Raw genomic sequence first — 17592 nt, 5'->3', positions numbered from 1 at the left:
ACCTTCAGGACCGGTAAAGAAGCTGATTAAGCCTTCCGCCGGTGCCGATAAACACTATTCGGCACCGAAAAAGAAAATGGCCTCCACTTCGACACTGAGCCCCGCACCGAAACACTCTGTGTCGAAACCCAGCTCCAGCTCCTCGGTACCGACACTATCTTCGGGACCGACAAAAGTACACAAAGCCAACGACACTTCGAAGCCGAAATCCATCTCGGCGCCTGCCAAACAATCAGACCTTTCCAAGCATAGTTCCAAACAACAAACCAGCACAGATAAAGCCAAAAAACCAACGGCCCCGCCGCCTTCGGCGCTGACGGACCAACCAACCTCACCAGAACTTTTTACACCGGATCCCTTACAAAAAACACTAACCAAGGATCCCAAGACTGGACATTTGATGCTCTCCAGCAAAAAGAGACAGCTGGAAAAACCTGCTCCGCCTCCACCTCCAAAGAGGAAGGACTCTGCTACCTCCCCTTTCAGAATACCTTCCCCACCTCCACCGCCCCCTCCACCTTCCCCTCCTCCACCGTCTCCACCCCCACCTCATCATTCCCCAACACCCTCTCCGGATGATGATGATGATCAGGGAGATCCATATGATGACCTAGACATGCCCCAAGACGTACCTACAGGGGACCCCACTACCACAGGATCCCCAGACCCATGGGACGATTATAATATCCCTGACATCCCTAACATCCCACAGGATGATCTTTACCCTTCCAGACCTTCCCCACCAGAAGACTCATTGGGGTTCAACCATCTACTACGGGTAAGAAGGCCATTTAGATCCCTTCATTACAAATGTTTACTATTGGCACATTTGTTGTAAATCATTGAATATCCTTGACCCTAACCAGCATATATCATTCATTTTTTCTCCTGTTAAAATTCTCCTTTTTTCAACAGGTGATAAATTTATATCCCTACGCTGCCGCATATCTCAAGATAAGCAGGTACTTGCGTAGGTTGTATCGTTCCTTTTATGTTGTTTTTCACAGCTTTAATTTCTGCAGTAGTGTCATCATTTGGTCCTGACGAAAGCCACTGTCATATTGGGTAGACACAGGTTGGCTGAAACATGTAGACCACTGAGGACGTGTTCCTATAATATTTGTGCACACGTTTTCCTCTAACCCCTGCGTTTTTAGGTCTCGATGAGCCAAAGGCTTGAAGAGACATTTTGTATGTGGGATTTTCAAAGTGCTACCCACAGTCTTTTGGCTGGCCTAAACCTTGAGTGCACGATCACATGCACGTGCACAGCTGCTCCCACTCCCCCCTCCCTTCTCTATAGCTTTCTTTCACTTTAGCCGCTCTGCTCCTCTGCTCCTTCCATTCCCCCCTCCCTTCTCACCCAGCCCTTTGATGCTCTGCTCGATTCGCTGCTCTAGGAGTGACCTATAGAAAGGGGCCATCTGTTTGTAATTAAAGTCGCCATGCGCGCTTGTTTATATTGCTCTACTCTCACTCCCCTGCCTCTCTCACCCTCGTTTTCCGAAGCCAGGGCGCATTTAATTTGGAAATAAATTCCCTTTATTGAAAGAGAAAGCACGTGGAAATTGAACCCTTACAAAACACGCTTATGCCGAGTTTAATTTGTTTACCATGCAAACACAACATTGTACAGAGCAAAACTCACCAAACAGGACACTAGAAGGTCCTGCATGTATGTTATTAGGGAGGTGTGTGGCTCATGTCCACGCATGTTTCAAGGCATGTCTTGTTCTCCCTGTATACCTGTGTATAGCGGTGCCCTCTTAATATTCACCCATCTCTCTCATCTCTCCCCCCACACCCGTACTTTTCTCATTATTTCCCTCGCTCTTTCTCTCTCACTCACCGATCCCTCCCCTTGCTCCTGTGCAGCTCGCTGCTGTCTGTGCTCGTCCCTACGATGGATGCGCCGCTGCACCGAATGTGGCTACCAGGCATCTCTGGACGCTTTGATAATTCTACTATGTGTTTGTGCATATTTATTTTAAGTTGTGTCCAGAAGTGTGTGTGTATGCACCTTAGGTTCGCGAACCCTGCAGTGGTTACCAAGGGCAAGGAAGCAGTGACCTTCAGGAATGTACAGTTTAGATGTGTTCCTCTCTCGGTTAGATGCTGGTGTTTGCTTGGCATGTTTGCCATTTGCCCCACTGAGTGTCTTCCTTTCTGTTTCCCCTTTGTATGGAAAGTATTTAGCTCTGTTCGGGGCTCGAAGGAGAGCGCGGGCCCCTGCAGGGTTCCGAAATTTTATCTCCAATTCACGGCTCGGTTCACAATCTGGAAGACGTAACACCGTTGCCCCTTGTGCTGCAACTCACTGTCTCAATACTCTGCCAATTTCCCTGCCTTCCACTTACCCCTTTTCCTTTCCTAATTTTGCCCAGTTTCTTGCCTGTGTGCCGCAGTTCCAGGACTTCTGTTTGCCCTGCTTCCCCGTGTCTCTTCTGCTTCCCCGTCTCTCCTCAACTTCCCCGGTTCTCCTCTGCCTCTGTGTTTCCTCTGCTTCCCTGTCTCTCCTCTACGTCCCTCTCTCTCCTCTGCTTCCCTCTCTCTCCTCTGCTTCCCTCTCTCTCCTCTGCTTCCCCCTCTCTCCTCTGCTTCCCTCTCTCTCATGTGCTTCCATGTTTCTCCTCTGCTTTCCTGTCTCTCCTCTGCTTTCCTGCCTCCTCAGCTTCTCTGTCTTCTCTGCTTCTCTGTCTCCTCTGCTTCCCTGTCTCTCCTCTGCTTCCCGGTCTCTCCACTGCTGCCCTGTTTCTCCTCTGCCTCTGTGTTTCCTCTGCTGCCCTGTTTCTCCTCTGCCTCTGTGTTTCCTCTGCTTCCCGGTCTCTCCTCTACGTCCCTCTCTCTCCTCTGCTTCCCTCTCTCTCCTCTGCTTCCCTCTCTCTCCTCTGCTTCCCTCTCTCTCCTCTGCTTCCCTGTCTCTCCTCTGCTTCCCTGTCTCTCCTCTGCTTCCCTGTCTCTCCTCTGCTTCCCTGTCTCTCCTCTGCTTCCCTGTCTCTCATGTGCTTCCCTGTCTCATGTGCTTCCATGTTTCTCCTCTGCTTTCCTGTCTCTCATGTGCTTCCATGTTTCTCCTCTGCTTTCCTGTCTCTCCTCTGCTTTCCTGCCTCCTCAGCTTCCCTGTCTCTCCTCTGCTTCCCTGTCTCTCCTCTGCTTCCCTGTCTCTCCTCTGCTTCCCTGTCTCTCCTCTGCTTCCCGGTCTCTCCTCTGCTGCCCTGTTTCTCCTTCTCTGTCTCATCTGCTTCCATGTCATCCCTGCTTCCCTGTCTCTTCTGCTTCTATGTCTCCTCTGTTTCCTGTGTCTCCTCTGCTTCCCTGTCTCCTCTGCTTCCGTCTCTCCTCTGCTTCCCTGTCTCTCCTCTGCTTCCCTGTCTCTCCTCTGCTTCCCTGTCTCTCCTCTGCTTCCCTGTGTCTCCTCTGCTTCCCTGTCTCTTCTCTGCTTCCCTGTCTCTCCTCTGCTTCCCTGTCTCTCCTCTGCTTCCCTGTCTCTCCTCTGCTTCCCTGTCTCTCCTCTGCTTCCCTGTCTCTCCTCTGCTTCCCTGTCTCTCCTCTGCTCCTGTCTCCTCTGCTTCCCTGTCTCTCATGTGCTTTCCTGTCTCTCCTGTGCTTTCCTGCCTCCTCAACTTCTCTGTCCTCTGCTTCTGTCTCCTCTGCTTCCCTGTCTCTCCTCTCATTCCCTGTCTCTCCTCTGCTTCTCTGTCTCCTCTGCTTCCCTGTCTCTCCTCTGCTGCCATGTCTCTCCTTCTCTGTCTCTTCTGCTTCCCTGTCTCTCCTCTGCTTCTCTGTCTCCTCTGCTTCCCTGTCTCTTCTGCTTCCCTGTCTCTTCTGCTTCCCTGTCTCTTCTGCTTCCCTGTCTCTTCTGCTTCCCTGTCTCTTCTGCTTCCCTGTCTCTTCTGCTTCCTGTGTCTCCTCTGCTTCCCTGTTTCCTCTGCTCCCCTGTCTCCTCTGCCTCTGTTTCCTCTGCTTTCCTGTCACTCCTCTGTCCCTGTCTCTCCCCTGCTTCCCTGTCTCTCCCCTGCTTTCTTGTCTCTCCTCTGCTTTCCTGCCTCCTCTGCTTCCCTGTCTCTCCTCTGCTTCCCTGTCTCTCCTCTGCTTCTGTCTCTCCTCTGCTGCCCTGTTTCTCCTTCTCTGTCTCATCTGCTTCCATGTCATCACTGCTTTCCTGTCTCTTCTGCTTCTGTCTCCTCTGTTTCCTGTGTCTCCTCTGCTTCCCTGTCCCCTCTGCTTCCCTGTCTCCTCTGCTTCCTTCTCTCCTCTGCTGCCCTGTCTCTCCTCTGCTTCTGTCTCCTCTGCTTCCCTGTCTCGCATGTGCTTCCATGTTTCTCCTCTGCTTCCGTCTCTCCTCTCATTCCCTGTCTCTCCTCTGCTTCTCTGTCTCCTCTGCTTCCCTGTCTCTCTTCTGCTGCCCTGTCTCTCCTCTGCTCCTGTCTCCTCTGCTTCCCTGTCTCGCATGTGCTTCCATGTTTCTCCTCTGCTTTCCTGTCTCTCTTCTGCCTCCTCAGTTTCTCTGTGTCCTCTGCCTCTCCGTCTCCTCTGCTTCCCTATCTCGCCTCTGCTTCTCTGTCTCGCCTCTGCTGCCCTGTCTCTCCTTCTCTGTCTCCTCTGCTTCCCTGTCATCCCTGCTTCCCTCTTAGGGGGTAGCACAGAGAGGACTACTGTAGACTCTGAGCTTAATAATTGTCGCTAGCAATGGTAAAATTACATTGTAGGTCAAGGAGAGGATGTGGCTAGAGCGGCCGAGTTTGAAGTTGGAGAACCAACCAGGTTCGAGTCTCGGCGTCCGCTCAAGCACCCTGTGATTCTGGGCAAATCACTTAATATCCCCTTTACCTAACAAAATGAATGTGTCCATCCGTAATGCAATTTATGCTCATGTAAAGCGCTCTGATACTTTATGGTCGAGTTTGCGCTATATACAAGTCCAACAAAAACAAGCATTTACAATGCAATAGGTCTCGCATTTGCGAGAGTTTATGCTATTGGCATTGGAAATGACAATGCCTTTTATTTATTTGTTTAAAAAACCAGCACATTAATAAAAGGCATTGTAATCTACAATGCCAATAGCTCAAACTCTAGTAAATGCGAGACCTATTGCATTGCAAATGCTTGTTTATTGTTGATACCACTAGATATTGAATACAAATATTTTTCTATTGGTAATCAATTTTAAATCACATTTTCTTGTCTATACACTGCACTTAGCTTCACCACACCATTGTCAGTCTTTTTCATTAGGAGATTTTTACCCTCCATTTTACATCAAAAACATCCCTGAGCTCCTCCTTTTTACAGTAAATAAAGGAGTTGTAGCTCTTTAACTGCACTAGGTGCGGTTAAGGGAGGTCCCAGATGATGAAGCATGCCACCTCGGTGGGTGATGGGACTTGGTCCCTTGTAGAAGGACTTCTTTATGTCTGATTATGCTGGTTCGCTGTCTTTGTCTTTCAATTAGATTGTTGTAGACCCGCGGACTCTTATGTTGTTAAAGACTGAGTGATTTGGGGATTTGTCCGCGCTGGTCTTTAAAACTCCTTTAGACCCCCTAACCTGTTTTTTTTTCCCAGTTCAACCATCTACTACAAAGGGCGGCACACTATCACGGGGTAGATCTCCATACCGACCCCGTGGAGGAGGATTTCCTCCTCGATACGTTTGACACCACACATAGGACCACCTCCATATTGCCTATGCTCAAAGGAGTTATAAAACATGCGCCGGAGGCAGTCGGAGCCAGGGTCATTAACCCGCGCATTGAAAAGAAATATAAATCCGCCCCTACAGATCCCTCCTACATCAGGTAGTTTCCACAGCACGTAAAAGGGCCAACTTCCATGCGTCAGGCGAAGCCATAATGCAGCATCTCCCTTATAAATACAAACCTAGGGCCAACAAGCTAATTCAGGAGGGCAAAACCATTACTAATACCTCCATACGTTGTGCCCTAGATGCAGCAAACACAGCCTCCAAGGCCATCAATACTAGTGTCCTCCTCCGTCGCCATGCCTGGCTAAGGCTCTCCGGTTTTAAACCGGAGGTACAAGCCTCCATCCTCAACCATCCCTTTGACCAGGAACATCTGTTTGGCCCGAAAGTGGATGAGGCCCTAGAAAAGATGAAAAAGGACACAGACACGGCAAAATCTATGGGAGCCTTACAATCACACCCTCCCAGGCGCTCCTTTCGCCGCTCTTCCTTTCGGGGCACATCCAGAGGCTAATCCTCAGACACCGCTTCCACTTCATATAAAACCCCTACCCAGTCCACCTTTACAAGGGGTTACCAAAGAGACGGCTACAGGGGCAACAATAACAAAGGCAGAGGCAAAACAAACACCGCCCGCTCTGCCACCGCACCTACCCAATGATTTCCCCCCATTCCCCCCAGACCATTCCACTCCGGTCGGGGGTAGACTCCAAAATTTCCTTCCTGTCTGGGCTACCATCACCTCAGACAAATGGGTAACAAAAATAATTCGGTCAGGCTACTGCCTAGAACTAATATCTACCCCCTCCCAAACATTCCACCCAGACAACGCCCAATGTCACAAGAACATCTAATACTACTAAAGCAGAAGGTAATCTCCCTCCTACAGAAAAGGGCAATAGAACACGTTCCTACCAACCAACAAAATATGGGGGTCTATTCCCTATATTTTCTCATACCAAAAAGGGACGAGACTCTACGGCCCATCCTAGACCTCCGGCCCCTAAACAGATACATACACTCAGACCATTTTCACATGGTAACGCTTCAGCAGGTACTTCCACTGCTTTCCCAAAATGACTTCCTGACCACTTTAGACCTAAAAGACGCTTATTTCCACATTCCAGTGCACAACGCTCACAGGAAGTACCTTAGATTTGTAGTGGACGGCCAACACTACCAATTCAAAGTACTCCCGTTAGGAGGCACAACAGCACCACGAGTATTCACCAAGTGCCTAGCAGTGGTGGCAGCACATCTGCGAAGACAACACATTCATGTCTTCCCATACCTAGACGACTGGTTGATAAAAGCCAGTTCATACAATCAGTGTGTACAACACACGCAAACCACTATCCAGCTACTTCACCAGCTAGGTTTCACGGTAAACCACGAAAAGTTCCATCTACAACCCTCCCCCATAAATCAATACCTCGGTGCCACCATAGACGCCTCAAAAGCGCTAGCCTACCCCAATCCTGCCAGGATTGCAAGCATTCAGGCTCTACGCGCAAAATTCATGGCTCAGCACTCCCTTCCAGCTCGAGTGTTTATGCAACTAATAGGGATGATGGCCTCTTGCATCTTCATAGTACCTGACGCAAGACTACAGATGCGTCCTCTCCAAGAGTGCTTAGCGCGCCAATGGAACCAGGCCCTAGGTCAATTAACAGATTTGGTGTTGGTAGACCATCGTACCCATCGCTCTCTGCAGTGGTGGACCACCACAAACCTTTCCAAATGTCGACCGTTCCTGGACCCGGTTCCCCAGATAGAACTAAGACGCATCGCTCTCCGGCTGGGGAGCTCATCTATTACATCTCACCATGCAGGGCAAATGGACACCTCAACAGAAGTTACTCCATATCAACCATCTGGAGTTACTAGCAATCTTCTTAGCCCTAAAATCTTTTCAAACACAGATTTCAAGCAAGGCAGTCCTAATCCGCACAGAAAACATGACAAAAACAAGGCGGCACACACACTCCACAGCTCTCTCAACTAGCACAGAGCATATGGAGATGGGCCATACCCCAGAAAATCTTTCTCCTAGCTCAGCATGTCCCAGGAGTCCAAAACACTATGGCAGATCTGCTCAGCAGACAAACACAACAAATCCACGAGTGGGAACTCCACCCGCAAGTTCTTCACCCGTACTTTCAAATGTGGGGGCATCCACAGATAGACCTTCGCCACCCACGAAAACACCAAATGCCCAAGCTTCGCCACCAGATATCCACACCCATTGTCCAAAGGAAATGCGATATGGATGAACTGGTCAGGCAGATTTGTGTACGCTTTTCCGCCTCTCTCACTCATTCCACTAGTGGTGCGCAAACTACAACAACACTCCCTCACACTAATCCTAGTAGCTCCAACTTGGGCCAGACAACCGTGGTACACCACACTGCTGGAACTTTCTGTAGTACCGCACCAAAAATTACACCTCTCTCCACATCTCTTAACCCAGAACCATGGAGAGATCAGACACCCGGACCCAGCTCAGCTCAACCTTGCGATCTGGCTTCTGAAATCCTAGAATTCGGTTACCTAAATCTTCCCCATGACTGTATGAACGTGATCAAAGAAGCTAGGCGACCTACCACTAGAGCGAGCTACGCTGCCAGGTGGAAACGTTGTGTTGTCTATTGTCACAAAAACACCATCAATCCCCTAGATGTGTCCATTCAACACATCATAGGCTACTTACTCCACCTACAAAGGTGCAATCTAGCCTATACGTCTATTCGACTGCACCTCGCAGCCAGAGCAGCTTACCTACAAAACGGGCAACATCTATCACTCTTTCATGGAAGGCCTTAAAAGAATAATTTCTCCCCCCCCCCCCCCCCCCCCGAGTGCCACCCTCACCTGTGTGGAACCTAAATATCGTTCTCACCAGACTAATGGGATCTCCCTTCGAACCACTACACAAATGTGAAATTCAATTCTTAACATGGAAAACAGCCTTTCTTGTAGCCATCACTTCCCTCACAAGGGTCAGTGAGATACAAGCACTTACCATTCAAGAACCTTTTGTACAAATGCACCATAACAAGGTTGTTCTCCGTACCAACCCGAAATTCCTCCCCAAGGTCATTTCTCCCTTTAACCTAAACCAATCTGTAGAACTACCAGTATTCTGCTCGCAACCACAGACCGTTGCAGAAAGAGCTCTCCACACACTAGATGTCAAACGAGCCTTACTCTACTACATCGAGAGAACACAACCTTTCCGTAAGACCAAACAACTGTTTCTCTTTCTCTTCACCACACAAGGGCAACCCCATCTCCAAGTCGGGGATAGCTAGGTGGATTGTCAAATGCATTTAGATTTGCTACCACAAAGCAAAACGAACGCTATCCGTTCCCCCTAAAGCCCATTCTACACGTAAAATAGGGGCTTCAATGGCTTTTCTAGGAAACATCCCGTTAGATGATATTTGCAAAGCAGCCTCATGGTCAACACCACACACTTTCACTAAACACTATTGTGTAGATGTGCAAACTAAGCAACAAGCTAGTGTGGGCCAGCCTGTACTCAAAACATTATTTCAAACCACTGCAACAGATACCGGTGGTCGCCGCTAAGGATGGGTACTGCTATATAATCTATGCACAAGTGTGTAATCTGCAGCTCATATGCCTCGAACGGAATATGCTACTTACCAGTATGCATCTGTTCTTGGCATGTAGAGCTGCAGATCTACACAAGACTTTGGTTACAACCCACTGGGGTTTTATTCTTCTGACCACCAGTCCCATAATGCTTAGCGTTATACTCACCTGTGCGCTATTTCTTAATAAATACTGAGGGGATTTACTGGTGGTCTCCTGTGCCATTTCTTATTGGAAAGCCCATGGAGGAAGGGCGCAATGCCCAAAACGCGTCTGCTGGAGCCTGAGGCGTGTGTCCCTGCACGATCCGCCTGTCTGTTTGCAGCCAGCCTGCGAGTGCTGCTCAAGAAACGGACAATCACATATATGTGTATATATATATATATATATATATATATATATATATATATATATATATTACCTACTGGCGGTCGCCAGTAGGTAGTTATAGTTAGGACCACGTTTCCATAGGAAAACCTCAACATTCTATTTTGAATAACTTTGGCGCCGGTCGACGAATCCTTGCGAATTTCTCAAAATAGGTGGGGCGCTACGCTCCGCTCCTACCCTGAAAGTCTCGGGGGGATCCGTCAAGCGGGGGCTGAGATAAAAGGGGGGTCCCAAAACGCGTTTTTCCCATGCATTTTTCCATAGGACCTTTAGAACGAGCTACAGCCCGAACGGCTGAACAGAATTACTAGAAATTTGGCAGAGAGGTAGTCCCTAGGTCAAGGAAGTGCCTTTTGTAGGTTTGGTGTAAATCTGTTCAGTAGATTCTGAGAAAATAGCCTTTAAATCAATATATATATCTGAGCCCGCTTACGGTACGCTTACCGTACGCTTACCGTACGCTTACCGTAAGCTTACGGTGGCGTGCGCGAGCGCGATTCTGATTGGCTCTTAGATCTTAGTAAACATTCGAATCGGCCGAAACCAGGAAGCGGCGTCCGCCATTTTGTCTCTCGCACTGAGTGTTGTTTATCAAACATGATGGCCAAAAACATGTTACGGGGCTGTTTTGACAACTCCCTCCCACATAGTCATGTTGAGGGAGTCCCCAAACATCCCCCAAGAGCAAAAACAGTTTTATTTTTTTTTCGGCAATTTCGCGGGGTACGCTTACCGTACGCTTACCGTACGCTTACCGTACGCTTACCGTAAGCTTACCGTAAGCTTACCGTACGCTTACGGTAAAAAAATAAAAATAAAAAAAACACTATCCACACTTACCCCACCCCCTGTGCTTTTGGTGGCCGCAGGCCACCAAATGTGCAGGGCTTATTAATAGAGAAAAAAAACGTAATTTTGGCAACATGAAATTATAAAATCGAAATAAAAAAAACACTATCCACATTGACCTCACCCCCTGTGCTTTTGGTGGCCGAAGGCCACCAAATGTACAGGGCTTATTAAAGTTGATAAAAACCGTGCACGGAACGAACTGCGTTAAGTGGGCGCGCACGCCACAAATGGCGTAAAGTAACTTAGCATTTAAAAAACCGTACAAATTCACTGAAAAAACCATAGGTTTCACACACGTTATAGTTAGGAAATAGCATTTAAAAAACCTTGCTAATTCACTGAAAAAACCATAGGTTTCACACATGTTATAGTTAGCTGGACATTTTACTGATAAAAAACCAATGAAATTCCCCCGTTATAGTTACTGTAGGCAACTATAACTCACGCGACCGTAATCCTCTGCTGATGACATATGTGTCTTTATGAAAAAAAAATATTTGTAATATATGTATAGCTAAAATTTAATGGAAGAAGATATGGGCAAATAAGTGTCTAAATACAGTATTAGCATCAGCAGAGGATTGCGGTCGCGTGAGTTATAGTTGCCTACAGTAACTATAACGGGGGAATTTCATTGGTTTTTTATCAGTAAAATGTCCAGCTAACTATAACATGTGTGAAACCTATGGTTTTTTCAGTGAATATATATATATATATTGACGGTCACCAGTAGGTAGTCATAGTTAGGACCAAGTTTCCACAGGAAGAGCATTTTTTGTTTTGCTTATAACTTTGGCGTTGTTTGATGAATCTTCATGAAATGTCCCAAACTAATTCTTTGTTCATATCAGCTCCTATGTTGAAAGTTTGGGGGTGATTCATCAAGGGGGGGGCCGAGAAAAAAGGGGGGTCCCAAAACATATTTTCTCCATGCAATTTCCATAGGAAACTTTAGACAAGGCTTCAGGTCGAACGGGTGAACGGAATTACCCCAAATTTGGCAGGGAGAAGGGGTCTTGGTCTAGAAAGCACGCTTTTGTTTATTTGGTGTAAATCCGTTAAGTAGTTTTGGAGAAGTATCCAAATTTACAGATATCGATATTTGGGAATTCTGCCATCTGATTGGCTGAGGCGTTACGATCACGAGCTTGCTGGTTATTGGCTGTGAACGGTTGCAACTAGGAAGTGTTGGCAGCCATTTTGTGATTCCGTTGAAGTGAGTAAGGGGAAAAAAGGATGAAAAAAGCAGGAAAGAGAAGGGTAGGAGCGCTGTGAGCTCTGTGGGGTGGTTAGGGTGTGCTATACAGGGAGTGTGAAGCGAAGTATTCACCCCTACCGGTGTGAAAGTGGTGGTTTGCCCAGAGTGAGATGGTGCTGAGGTGAGGTGCAGGTACACTCTGGGATGAAACAGTGTGCCTAAACCGTGAGCTGATTGCTGTAAACTGATGTGCTCTGGGCGCTGTAGCATACTGACTGCTGTAGCATAGCTGTGCAAGTGGTGTTAGTATGCGTTTAGACTATAGCGGGAATGGGAAGCAAACTACTCACTACTACCGGTCTGAAGACTCTGGGATCAAACTGTGAGCCTAAGCCGTGAGCTGATTGCTGTAAAGTGATGTACTGTGGGCGCTGTAGGATACTGGCCGCTGTAGCATACCTGTGTAAGTAGTGTTAGTATGCGTTTATACTGTACAGGGAGTGGGAAGCGAACTACTCACCCCTACTGGTCTGAAGACTCGAATGCAGTGTTTTAGCAAGCGGGAATAAAGAAATAATCGTGAAGAATATAATGCAGAATGTTGCAATGCCACAGAAGACAAATGGTGAAATCAGGTGTGTCTAAGAAAGTGGCTGTGTGTAATAAAGCAATAGAGTCTGCAAGTTATATAAAAAGTGTCTTTATTTAAGTGCCATAAATGGACCCACTGGTGCAAGAGCTAAGGCATCCAGCTGAGGCAAACTCCAACCGCTTCTGCTGTATTCAAACCTAAGCTCCTGCATCAGTGAATTCCTCATTACACGTTAGTTGCATGTGACATAAACAATACCTATCAGACATGAATGACTCTAAATTCTATAATGAAAATAAAGGTAGGAGACGATTTCCACATGTATCCTTAAAAAAAAAAAAATTGCAAAATGTAATCATCAAACTTCTTAGGTACCCTGGTACTCCTTTTTTGTAACACAAAATTATTAGCAGCAGAACAGTCAGCAATCTCTTCTACAGTAGATTCAATCTGGTGCGTGTCAGAATTGGTAATAGTTCTACCCACATCGGAACTTTGAGGAGGAACACAAACATTGCGCTTCTCAGAAGCACATTCGGTACCCTTCTCGTCAAACCGTACATTATTGTCTTCAGCCCTTTCAAAAAAACATTCTTGTGCAAGAGCTAAGGCATCGAGCTGAGGCAAACTCCAACCGCTTCTGCTGTATTCAAACCTAAGCTCCTGCATCAGTGAATTCCACATTACATGTTACAGTTCCATGTGACATAAACAATAGCTATTAGACATTAATGACCGTATATTATAATAAAAATAAAGGTAGTATCTGATTACCACACTGTGCCAACCAGTTCCTAAACAATGTTGTGTTTTTTGATCTTGATCGCTAGCTCGTGAGCAGCGGCTGAGAAAGAGCTAATTTGTGTGAAAGGGCTTCATGGATAACAGGCAGGCAGAGAGACGTGTGCACAAAGAATAGACATGGTTTCAAAATGGATGTCGGGTTTAGGCTAATTTAGCAAGTAAATAGCGTATTTGCATAGGCCATACATCACCCATCCCTGGTTAGGCTGGAGACGTAAGGGGCAATAATGAAAACAGAGTTCAAATGCCTGAGCATACTTAGAAAGTTATTATATGAAAATAGTTCAATTGAAGTCTATTAAAAAAATGTATCGGAAAAAGTAAAAAAAGTTGGAAAAAATCAATCCAAGAATAACGTGAATTTCTTACAAGTCTTGGAGCTTGCAGTCCGGAAGTACTTCAGCGGCTTGAGATGCGTAATGTTCCAAGAGGCGATTGTTGCCATCGTGTGAGAAAAGCGATCCAATTCATATGCTCGAAGGGACAGTAATGTTCCTCGAATGTTGGAGCGCCAATTTGAATTGGCAGACAATCTGCGATGTGTTCAAAGGTCGCACGTTGCAGGAGATCTTTCGCGGCTGCGCAGAAATCCCATTCCGCCAGGATACCTTTTTGAGTTGCATCCGCCATTGTTCCACTGCCTGAACAATGAAGTTCATGGTTTTCAAGATACTCCATTCCCTGCTGGATATCGGGAGCGATTGTTGGGATGTTGGCAAGGCATACATCCATTCGCCAGTCGAATGGGCAAGTTTTGCAATAAAAAAATAGTTGCACGCAGATTGCATATGTGTAAATAAATGTCATGTTGTAGCTGGCTCCGATAATAGATAGAGGCAGGCAGCCGAAAACTTGTTGCATTTTTTCACGGTATTGATGTAGCTTCGCATAGAGGCGTATTCTGTTGGACATGCTTGTTGCAACAGGGAGCGCAGCCATTTTTTTACAAGCAAAAATAGTAGTAGGATGGCCGCAAACAGAGCGAGAATTATGGGCACTGTTCCTGCTATTCCAGAGATGATCAAATGAATGAAGTCTGGTATTATACCAAAAACAGTTTGAAAGCCTGTGACAAGGCCGGAGGAGACAGTGTTAAAGTGCACCACAGCTTGAGTGTCAGATGTGTTGAAAATTGTGTTACAATTCACCAAGTGTAATGGGAGGTTCGTATTTAAAAGGGACTGTATTTTACTTGAACTTCGTGCTATCTGCAGTCGATACATTTCTTTTGCAGAAGTGAGGGACATTTCTTTTTGAAACAAAAGCTCTTTCAGTTTGCTCAGTTTAATGAAATCTGTTTTCAAAGTAGGTATTGAAGGCCAAGTTGAACTTTGGGAGTTACTTTGTGTGGGTGGGAATAGAGATTGCCACAGGAAGTTACATAGGTCACCTCTCCAAATGTGCCACTGATACCTCAGAAGCATCCAGAGGATACCTCCTGGTGCCAGAGAAGTACTATTCAGAAGAGGCTTTCCTCCTAGACCTAGGGCCTCTGAACTTCTCCCTCAAGAAAGACAAGTTCAAGATGCTCACTCTGGTCCCCTGTCCCATAATCCCACATGCTGCCTGTGGTTTCAAGTAGGTCATGAGTACTTTCAGTTCTATGAGCTCCCCTTTGGCCTCAACAGTCTTCATGAAAGTGATGGTGGTAGTTGTTGCCCTTCTGAGGAATCTTCCCACACCTTGATGACTGGCTGCCAAAGGCAGGCTTGCTTCAAACAGTTGCGAACCACATTCAGATGACCTGTTGACTTCAATACTTGACATAACATCCTTGGAGAATTCCACAAACATGCTGAAGTCACACATGACTACTTCACAGAGGCTTCCTTTCATTTGAGCTATCCTGGACACTGTGCTCTTCCACATCTTGCCTCACCTTTATGGGTCCATGATATTCAAGCTATGATTCTGATGTTTCAACCCTTAAACTGTATCAGTGTGAGAGCAGAAGCAAGGCACTGGCTGAATCTTCACAGGATCTTCATGGTCATACGATACCTGCCATGATCTTTAAACGCCAGGGTGGACAAACTCAGCCGGTGTTACCTATTGGATCATGAATCGCAGTTACACTCAGAGGTAACACAGGCAATCTTCCATCAGTGGGGAGAACAATGTCTTGATCTTTTCAACACCACTGAGAGCATGAGGTGTCCAAACGTGTGTGTGTTTCCAAGGCAACCCGCCCTCAGAGATGCCTGTCGACTGGAATGGAGCTTGGCACTTTTCACATTCCCGTCTCTACTGCTCATGCCCAAAGCTCTGTAGGCCTAGAACAACTGAACCTAAATGATCCTAGTACCTCTTTATTGGGCCAGGAGAGTGTGGTACCCAGACCTTCTGGCCATTAACATCAGTCCTCCAGTTCAGCTGACTCTTCAGTGGGATCTTTTGTCGCTGCAGCAGGGCAGGGTCCTGCACCCAATTCAATTCAAAATAACTTTATTCGGTTCCAAAGACCATAAAAATCTTGCACTCATGCCTGAATAACTTACATCCCCATGCTTGGAGATTGAGTGGCGTCAGTTGATTGCTTCTAACGTTTCTACCAAGTTAGTAAATGTTCTGTCAGCCAGGCGTCCCTCCACAAAAAACATGTATGTAGGACGCTGGTACAAGTTTAATATGTGGTGTTCTTCTAGGCATATACTGCCCCAACAAGTCCATTTATCTGATGTACTTCTTTTCTCCCTTCCATTAGACCAGGAAGGTTTCGCTGTGGCCATAGTCAAAATGTTATTTGGTGGTCCCATCAGCCTTTTTTACGGTTATCAGATCAGCCATCTCTGTTTAAATAAAAATTTGTGATGTGTTTTTTAAAACGACTGACTCGCATGTTTTTGGTGAAACCCTTTGTAATGCACAATGGGATCCGAGTCTGGTACTTACATTTCTGATTTCTGATGTGCACTCCATTTGAGGCAATGCACGGTTGTCCTCTAAGGTTACTAACTCTGAAGTGTTCCTCATAGTGATCATACCAGTCCTGTCCAACTTTTCTTTACCCTAATAATTGTTATTTTTTCTTTTCACTTTTGACCAGTAGTCAGGGCATATCGTCACCTTGGGTGTGGTGAAGGTCTCTATTCCTAGCCAAATCTAAACGGGACATTCAACTACTTACCACCACCTTCTTTTCTTTCCTCCTTTTCTCTGAGCCTCCAGGTAACATACCTCCTGGATGAAGCGGACGACCTAGAAGGAGAAAAGAAGGGAAAATTGAACGTGTACATTTCTCACTAAACCAATCCACATATAACCTACCTGACAATAAAATAAGTCAGCATTAAGAAACATATTCATCCTCCTCGCTTCTTGTCCGCCCATCCCTCCCACACACACCCTACATTTTTTTTCTAACAGTCACATTTCCTTTTCACATGAATCAAGCTATCACCTTACCAGCTTTTTTCCAAGGCCGTCCACCATAGGAGAGCTGTAAAACATCAGGAAACAATCAGTATTATTTTAGGACATTCAACGCAGGCTGAGGGACAGCTGTAACAAAAAATAGTATTGCTAGACCGATTCTTTAAACCATTAAAATGTTTTATTCACTAGCAAGCAAGTCTTTTGTCACCAAACGAAAGGCACATTCAGATAAATACAAGCATTGTATTTATCTGAACATTCGGGACATTAGTGTTGCTTTTGGTATGTCTTCTTTTTTCCTTTATCTGCGTTTTCCCCTCATTTCCATTGTTTTGAATAATATAGACAGCCTTAAAGTGACTTGGATTTCGGCTAAGACCGAAATGAATATATTTTCTTTGGATCTAAAAATACTAACAAGAGGGAGGTATTAAAGTTAAAAAGGGACAGAGGAATGTACTCATGAAACTTGAAAACCAATAAAAATAATCCTTTAGTGATCAGCAAAGGTGTCTCATCCCACTGTGGCCATTCCAGAAATAAGAAGAAATAACTAGAAGAAACATAAGACAAGGAAAAGTCCTGTCCAACTTTTCTTTACCCTAATAATTGTTATTTTTTCTTTTCACTTTTGACCAGTAGTCAGGGCATATCGTCACCTTGGGTGTGGTGAAGGTCTCTATTCCTAGCCAAATCTAAACTGGACATTCAACTACTTACCACCACCTTCTTTTCTTTCCTTCTTTTCTCTGAGCCTCCAGGTAACATACCTCCTGGATGAAGCGGACGACCTAGAAGGAGAAAAGAAGAAGGGAAAATTGAACGTGTACATTTCTCACTAAACCAATCCACATATAACCTACCTGACAATAAAATAAGTCAGCATTAAGAAACATATTCATCCTCCTCGCTTCTTGTCCGCCCATCCCTCCCACACACACCCTACATTTTTTTCTAACAGTCACATTTCCTTTTCACATTAATCAAGCTATCACCTTACTAGCTTTTTTCCAAGGCCGTCCACCATAGGAGAGCTGTAAAACATCAGGAAACAATC

This window comes from Triturus cristatus, chromosome 4_1 (assembly GCF_964204655.1).
Source record: "Triturus cristatus chromosome 4_1, aTriCri1.1, whole genome shotgun sequence".
Taxonomy (NCBI): Eukaryota; Metazoa; Chordata; class Amphibia; order Caudata; family Salamandridae; genus Triturus; species Triturus cristatus.
The sequence above is the reverse complement of the archived record's forward strand: the minus strand, read 5'-3'. Positions refer to the sequence as shown.